The sequence below is a fragment of the Octopus bimaculoides genome, chromosome 5, assembly GCF_046866305.1.
Source record: "Octopus bimaculoides isolate indiv1 chromosome 5, ASM4686630v1, whole genome shotgun sequence".
In the NCBI taxonomy this organism is placed as follows: domain Eukaryota; kingdom Metazoa; phylum Mollusca; class Cephalopoda; order Octopoda; family Octopodidae; genus Octopus; species Octopus bimaculoides.
The window spans coordinates 7,049,754-7,059,753 of NC_142932.1; positions in this window are offsets into that span (position 1 = coordinate 7,049,754).

Here is a 10,000-nt window from a genome sequence, read left to right on the forward strand (position 1 = left end):
AGATGGTAGAATGGATGGTGAAAGAAAGCAAGCTAAAAGAGTGGTATGGTTAGGAAATGGAATTTAAGCAGCTAATCTTTAAAATGAGCTTTATCAATATTGATTTCAAATTTTGGTACAGGGCCATCCATTACGGGAGAGGGCTAAGTCGATTATATTGACCTCAGTGCTCAACTGTTAGTTTATTAAACTCTAAAGGACAAAAGTCAATGTCGACTCAGTTGGCATTTGAACTCAGAACTAGAAGTCGGAAGAAATGCTGCTAAGCATTTTGTCCTCTGTGCTAACGATTCTACTAGCTCGACGCCTTAACGACCTCTATAAATATTGGATTCGAAGTGTTATTCCTGTGTCGAAACGGCTAATGTACGCCCCAGCTAGGGTAAAGATGCCATATGTAGGCAAACATATCTTTGAAGAAATTATTCTAGAATATAAATCGAAAATTATATTTAAGTAGGCAGCGTATGTTAAAATCAACGCATTTTTCACCGACCACGCTTAATTTGTAATTAGACATTACTAATTTGGTCATTAGTTATTCATTTCATCATTAGTCATTATTGTCCATTTTGCCTTGCAGACAGACATATGTTTATATTCAGCTCTCTTATAAGTTAATCGTTTTATTCTTTAACTGTTTAGCTTCTATTCCTAGCCAGACCTAACTTAAAGTAGATATGTATTGCAATTAATTGCGTTATATTCACTGCTGGCAAACCCCAAGATATTCTATATGAGAACAGCTCCTTTAATATCAAAATATATTAATCCGCAAAGTTTTCCATTTTACTCCCACAACATCAATAGGGAAATTTGTTTGTCGCTGCCTTAATAAAAATTCAGAGAGAAAACAAACGCAGGCATATAAATCTTGATGCTTTGCAAACTTGCATCTCGTGGAAAGGTTAATTTAAATTGCATTAGGTTGTTCAGTCAGTGAAGCCAACACATTTTTTAACCGGACACAAGCATATTGAAATGTCAAATTCATTAGTAATTTTACTTGGAAATAATCCGGCCAATTATCTTATCTGAACTGTGTAAACGAATGGTGTCCTCCTGCTTTCTCTTTTCCGAATGGTTTGAAGTTATTCATCCGCCTTCAATGTCTGATATAACTGATGTAATTCAACTAATTTCAAATTTGTTCGCCAGTGGACAGGGAAAATGAGATTTGTTTAACATGCTTGCTATTTACTCTGTCAATTCAATTACTGTTGAATAAATGAACCAAAAATTGAAATCAATAAAAAATTTAAAACAATGAAAGAAAATAACTCAACATTCCTTAAAATTCTTCCTGTGTGCCAAATTTCCGGTTGATTATTCTTATGATGCCATGCTTATTTTAAATATTTGAGCACATCCATTTTCCTCGGATGCTTCGCTCGGCGTATAAGATTTAGAAAGATCTAAATTTCTAAGTGGAAAATCTTATTTAAGAAAACAGAGACAACGTGATTAAAATATATTTTATTATATTTTTTTATAGCAAATTTACATTTAATGAGAAACTTTGATATAAAATTTTATGTAATTAGTATTTTCAAATAATTTATTTTGATCATGATTTCGTTTAACTTGTCTCAAAACTATTTAACTAGTATAAAATAGTGTAGACAATTAGTAGATATATTAATATAACTAACTAGAGACATGTAGTTCCATTACTATCTGTACCTTCAAATGCCTAACTTTAAGAGGTGAATAATCACTAGTGAATAAAATAAAATACAATCCAGTAGATTTGGCTGAACGGAAATTTGATGGTCACGTGGAAAGATAGGAGTTATGGGACTTCAAAGGAGCTGATTGCTAACAAATTTTCTTTCAGAAATAAGAATGACAGAACTTTGGTTGGCAAAATCAGGAACAGTAGGCAGAATGAATTATGGGCAGTTTCAGAAGATGAAGGCAACTACAGGATGAAATATGGATTGAAGACTTTGGTAATATTAGGAACTAGTTTTTCAACGCGTTGTCTGGTTGTAGTGAAAAGGACTTTATTACGGCCGGTGACTTTCTAGGACTCAAAAAGGCAGTTATGTATCGACACTTTGTATATTCGTATATACTGGCGGCAGGAATGGTGTGTTAAAGGGAGATAATTATCATGCATGAAGCGTAGAGTTCGATGAAAATAAGTAGCAAATGTTGAAGTCTTCTACGCAGAAGCAATTCCAAGAAAGCTATTGTGCTTGAGAATAGTGGAGAGGGTTATGTTACAAAATCGATGGGGACCGTTTTAGACAGAAATCGGATGGATCAGTTACTGTTGGGGAGAAGTGGATCCTTGCTGACCGTGAGATATACACCGGTGTCTTCAACATTTTACACGGTAAAGATGCAAATGTCATTGTTGCTTTTAACAGTGACTCGGTTGGTTGGTGTGTGGGGATGTGGAAAGAGTGACTGTTTTCTTGTGTTCAAAGCTGAATTTGCAACATGTATTGCTTTACAAGAAATGTGATAAAACAAACTTGGAGAACTATCGTCTCATCAATCGCCCGCCCAGCATCGAAAATGTTTTCTCCCAAATCATGCTCAGAAGGATGCTCGGCACATTGGACCTCAATCAGCCGAAAGAACAAACACAGTTCAGGTCAAGATTCTCTACTATCGATCACCTCTCGTCGTTATAGCACTGAAGAACTAAGGAGTAAACCCTACATACGTTGCAACACTGAAAGATTTTTGCAGCGGTGCAACATCGACCGTCAGGCCACACCAAGACAGTAATAAGATCTAGTTGGAGAGAGGAACAAGGCACGATGACAAGAACTTGTTTACAATGTTTCTACAAGTCACTGTCATCTACAAAATCTAATGGGACAAGAAAGGAATCAACATTAATGGAGAATAACTATGCCATCTGGACTTTTCAGATCTTGACAGCATATACACACCCAAGGAATTTTAGGAAATGCTTACCGATATCTACACTAGCGTCCAACTTATTGGCCTCAACGTTAGCCTTAGAAAGACTAAGATCATGTTCAACGGGCACGCTGCTCCAGCACCCGTTATCGTAAACGGTGGGAACATAGAAGAGGTATTCAGCTACGTTTATCTGGGAAAGATGGGGGCAAAAGACGGAAACCTCCTGTAGAGGTATAATAGCCTTGAGTAGGTATTTATTTGGCTTATGCTCTGACAGCTTCAGAGACGGTAGCAAGTGTTTGACTTTATGAGCGTCCTTTTCAGGATATTTTGTGTATTTCAGTTATCATATTTCTTGGGGACTGTGCACGAAGAACATTTCCTCTACTGAAAGATGACGTAATATAATGTTTTGTAATATACAGTATCAACTATAGAATGTTTCACACTAATATAATCTCTGCAATATCAGAATACTGTAAGAAGCGAGCGAAGTAAAAAAAAGAACCACAAAAACAAAAAAACACATTTGATTAGAAGAGCATCAGCACATTTCTAAACTCTACAGGCTGTTGTATAGTCTGTTGCAGGTTTCAATATCAAACTAATAGTCTTGTGCAAACGCAATTTTTAACGACCGCACCTGTAAACAAAATATTACTTCTCATACTTTATCGTCTGACATCCCCATTTTGTATATAAAGCAGGCAAAGGCGTCGACAAGATCTTGTCAACATTCACAGACATATGGCTTCGTTGCACTGAACAGTTTCTTAGTGTTTTGTAACATCTCAATTTTCATGCAATCAACAGAATAAGCTTTCATTTCATCAATACACTATTTTCAATGTTTGCTTTGATTGCTTGCAGTATTCTTTCTTTCTTTCTCTCTTTTTCTTTCTTTCTTTCTTTCTTTCTTTCTTTCTTTCTTTCTTTCTTTCTTTTTCTTTCTTTCTTTCTTTCTTTTTTTCTTTCTTTCTTTCTTTCTTTCTTTCTTTCTTTCTTTCTCTCCGTTTTTAATACACATGTGATGGTTTCAAACTATGGACATTTTTTTGTGGAATGTTTACTGAACTTTTAGATCACTACATCTCTCTCTCTCAATGCACACACACACACACACACACACACACCCACACACACACACACAAACACTAAAACACACACAAACTCACGCACGCACACTCAGTCACAGACCATAGATAGCAGAAAGAGTGACAGCGGCGCTTTGATATCAGTATTCAATAGAGGAAATTGAGGATATTAAGCGAACTGTATGATAATATAACAAAAATAAGTAAATAAGTAAAGAAATGAAATCCACGAAAAGGAATTGAAGATAATGTGATAATCTCGCTTTCAGATTTAATGCCTTGTAGACGTGATTCAATTTTGTGAAATTTTGAGTTCTTGTCAGAATATTAATGCCATACGTGTTTTGGTATTCATGAACCTTACTGTAAACATTTGGTTTTGGTGCACAAAAATTAGATGCTTTAAATGTGCTTAAATTAAGTGCCATCCATTTTTGTGGCGTCATTAACACTTTCAATAATTGCATTAGGCTAATTTGATATTGCGTATTTAAACTACTTTAAATTAAAAGAGCGTCATATTTCTTTTATATTCATATAGAGTTGTATAATTTGAAGAGGAAATGATTAAATGTGTTCGTGGATCTTCTTGCCCCTAATCAAGGTGTCCATTGTACGTATGTGTGAACATAGACATACTTAAGTACACACATGCATACATACACACACACACACACATACACACACACACACGCACACATGTACCTGTGCACAGACAGTCAGACAGAAAGACACACAGCAATATATATGTACATATTTATGTGTGTTCCTTTTGGTAGGTAGATACAATACTGGATTCTGAAGATTTGACCTTTACATCGTCAAAGTAAAGAATAGCAAAACCAAAAATAACTAGACCTACTGACACATCCTCTACCTACCTACAAAACCTGATGCAGCGAAATACGCACATTTGCTTGCAAACTTCAAGAGAAATATATAAATTCTAAACAATAACACAAACTCGAATTTCATCTATAAAAAATTTCTCCAAAACACCTTTCCATCAAAACCGAAACTAAAACGTAATTACTACTTCATTCAAACCCACACATCAGGAAATATTTTAAGTCAACAAAGACTATATAACACGAAGATTAACTTCAATGCGTCGCAGCCCAGCGCTGGCTTAACTGAGTGAAACATCGAAGTCACATTTAATATTCTTGTTTAAGAATAATATATACACACGATCCTCGTAACTCCCTATATACGTATATATACACACCTACATACATTCATAAATACATACATATATATATATATATATATATATATATATATGCATACATACATATATATATGCAGATGTATATATATATATATATATATATATATATATGCATACATACATATATATATGCAGATGTATGTATATATATATATATATATATATATATATATATATATATATATACACATTAATATATATACATATACATTAATATATATACATATAAATATATAGATTACACATATACACATATATATTTATATGTATATATATATGTGTGTGTGTGTGTGTGTGTGTGTGTGTGTGTGTGTTTCTGTGTGCATTTATACACACATATCAAAATTAAATTTATGTACACAAGTACGTATATCCACATATATGCGAGCATATACGTATACACACACACACACACACATTTATGGAAAGAATGATATTTTCATTCTTTCCTTTACCATACATATATGTGTGCATCATTGTGTGCATGTGTGTGTGTGTGTGTCTGTGTGCGCGTGTATGGATAGCTAAACATGTATATATGTATACATATATCTATACGTATATGACATGTTATATGATATGTTCTGTATATATTCAAATTCACAGACGTATATTTGCATAATGCAAACGAATTGAAAGAAACAGATACACAAGCATATACACTATTATCGGGTTAATAACTTTCTAAAATTCGATATCTGAGACTAACATGTGAATAAATATTATCTGAAGTCAAAGATGTTTTCGGTACAAGAATAATTAGCTTTAATTACATCAATGGACTTAATAAGAGATTAACTTCACCTTCTGAAATGCAGTAAGCTTTCAAACAGACTTGTTATAACTGGTTTATCATCGGAATTAGGGAAATAGTAAAAGCATAATCACACACACACACACACATAGATACATATTTGTATATGTATATATATTTATGTATATATATATATATATATATATATATATATATATATATATATATATATATATATATATATATATATATACATACATATATATATATATATAAATATATATATATATATATATATATATATATATAAATAAATATATATATATATATATATATATATATATATATATATATATATATATATATATATTTATATTTATAAATACATGTATTTGTGTATGTGTGTGTTGTGCATGTATGTGTATATAAATTCAAACACACATATATATATATACTCACAGATACGTCTATATATACATATATGTGAGTGTGTGTGTGTGTGTGTGTGTGTGTGTGTGTGTGTACCAAATAAAATATTTTACTCCATCTATTGTATTAATACTGTTATCCCAACCACCGCTACGAATTTCTGTATTAAATCTACGGATAACAACAGGTAATCGAAGCTGTGCCGGTGCTTTACTCATCATCTATTTATATATTTTGTGTAATTTCTTCATTATATATATATATATATATATATATATATACATATATATATATATATATATATATATATATATATATATATATATATATATATGTATGTATGTATGTATGTATGTATGTATGTATGCATTTTGGGAGAATTCTAAAAAAAACAACAGACGAAGACAGGTGGTGTTGAAAACAAATAGATGTATTAGTATAACGCTCAGGATTTGAGAAAGTCTTTAACGTTCCGAGTCTACGCTCTTGTACAGAAAGGAACACGGAAAGAAACAAAGAGACAAAAAAGGAGAGAAAAAAATGTGTGTAGTGGTCAGTGATCTATCATGGCGAATGCCGGACAGAAGGTTCATACAGGAGAGTTAAGAAGAAGGGGAGATAACACAGTCATAGTGATCCCAAAACGAAGGTGCGTGTGTGTGAGAGAATGCTGGTGATCTTAACGTATGCGTGAGTGTATGGAGGTGTGAAGGTGTGAAAATGTGAGGATGGGAATTGGTCAGTGCTGGTGTGTGCGTGGTGGTGTGTTGTGATGTGATGTGTAGTGTGCTATGGTGTAGCGTGGTGTGGTAGGATGGTGTTGGATGGTGGGGCAGGTGAGAGTGGGGAAAGCACGGGTGGGGTGTGGGTTAGGCTGGGGATGGGGAGGATTGGGGTATGAGGGAGAGGGTGTAGGGGATGGGGTGTAAGGGATAGGGTGGGATGGGACGGAATGGGATGGTGGGATAGGAGTGTGTAGTGGTGCGGTGGGCTTATGAGGGAGGGTTGACAATGAAGGGCCAAGGGGAAGGCGGGTATGAGGGAGGAGAGAGAAAGAGAGGAGACAGAAAGAGAGGAGAGAGAAAGAGAATAAGAGAGAAGCGAGAAAGAGAGTATGGGTAAAGAGAAGTAGGAGTGAAGAGAAGTAAAGAGAAGTAGGAGTCAGAGCAAGAGAGGAGAGGTGGGTGGCAGGAAGTAGGAGAAAGGAGAGAAGGGAAGAGAGGCAAGACAAGCAAGGAGAGGAGGTTAAATGAAGAGAGGAGTAGAGTTAAGCCCATGTGGCGCAAAGGAGCGAAGAGAGAAGATTAATCCTTGTTCACGGCGCAAACGGGAATCCGGAGGGCCCCTGTGTAAGGAAAATCCGAACACGGACAGGTGTTGCGACGAGTGATCGGTAGAGCGGAAATAGCGTGACACCGAGGTATCGTTGTCAAAGCGGATGTCTCGGAGGTGTTCCGCGAACCGGTCAGCCAAGCGGCGCCCCGTTTGTCGGATGTACACAGAATGGCAGAGAGAGCAGGAAATGCAATAGGTGATATTGGTAGAAGTGCAGGTGAAGGAGTCGGTGATGCGATAGGGTCGATGGTGGGTGCCGGTGAGGAGGGTGGTGTCGGAGAAGTAAGGGCAAGTGCGGCAGCGTGGGCGTAAGCAGAGGAACCAGCCAAGTTGGGAGGTTGGGTTGAGGAAGAAGCTGTGGACCAAGAGGTATTGTAGGTTGTAGGCTCATTTGAAGGAGGGGAGGGGTCGGTTAGGGAAGATGTGTGAGGTGGAGTTGTCGGACTGGAGGCGCCGGAAGGCTCGGCGAATGGTGCGTTGGAGAGGTAGGGTGGTGGGGTGGTAGGTGATGTATGTATATATATATATAATATATATAAAATTATAATTTAGGGTATCTAAGAGATACCACCATGATGGAAATAACAGTCAAAGACCACAAAAACTCTAAAACCACAATAAATGTTCATATAGCACCAGGAGAGAAGACGAAGAGACAAAATAAACTAGCAAAAATTACTGGATAATTCCAGATCCTGGATTTCTGGCTCTGCATAAGAAATGATTTGCCTCATCAGTGGAATATACTCAGAAAAGCACATAAATACACACACACACACACACACACACACACACACACACACACACACACACACAACACAGACATATATATATATATATATATATATATATATACAACATAAGATACACTTACATATAGGAACGTATACATACATATATATGCACGTATGCACACGACCAGTTTAAATTGCCTGCCTAAAAACTCCCCGTGCAATATGGTCAGAATATCACCGCAGTAAATATTATGACGAAATAAATATAGAAATTAATATAAATAAGCATAAGATCGATATTTAAATATCGATTTTATCAAGTGGCCAGCATGGGAATAAAAACCACCAAAAGTAATAATTATTTAAAATTATAATTTAGGGTATCTAAGAGATACCACCACACTGGAAATAGCAGTCAAATCTTGATTCTAAAACCACAATAAATGTTCATATAGCACCAGGAGCTATATGGTGCTATATGAACATTTATTGTGATTTTAGAGCCAAGCTTTGTGGTGGTATCTCTTAGATACCCTAAATTATAATTTTAAATAATTATTACCTTTGATCGTTTTTATTCGTATGCTGGCCACTTGATAAAATCGGTATTTAAATATCGATCTTATCCATATATATATATATATATATATATATATATATATATATATATATATATATATATATATATATATATATATATATATATATATATATATATATATATATAAGTGGGAAGGTTAAGTTCAATTTCATCCTTTAAAAACTTGTGACGTGTCCAAATCCATGTAAAGTAAATAAACTACAGTACTAATAAGAAGGCAAATCTTTTTCAATATTTCGGACTCAGTACTTTTCAATAGGACACGTAATGACAACGGAGATGGTACATAGCTAGCATCTTCGCTTTGATATGAAGAAGACAGTAGTGACATGCATAGACAAGTGTTGTTATAGAACCACTCTGCTTCTTGTAGTTCTTGTATGCATTTTCATCTTAATAATTAAGCCTTTGAAAAGTCTACGTTGTATATCAATCGGTCCTCTGTAAGTGGGACGTGGCCCACGTCAGAATTTTGCATATCCCTATCAAAGAACACATACCAAAGCAACAATGAAATTTTAGAGTCAAAGAAGGTATCTAAATAAATTTAAACTTTCATTAAACAGACAAGAACTACATGAGGTCAACTAATTACTATTACAAGCCCAGCTAACGCAAGCCAGTACGCTTTCGTTCATATCAGATAATGATAACTCTATAGCTTCTCCCGTTTGACCTCGTATCATGATGAAGAGGTACTATCCCCTGAAATATTGAATAAGTACGAGTTTAAACAACAATTATTCTATTTTCACTTCTGTATTACATTGATTTTCCATTGTTTCGACCATTCAACAACTTTTAATCTCATTTGTTATCAGCCTATACAAAAGCCTACCCCACTTTGTTTTTCAGGCACACTATGTAAGAACCATACTGGCCAATGGGTTGTTCAATTTGTGAAATTATAAAATATGATTAAAAGATTTCTTTCCTATT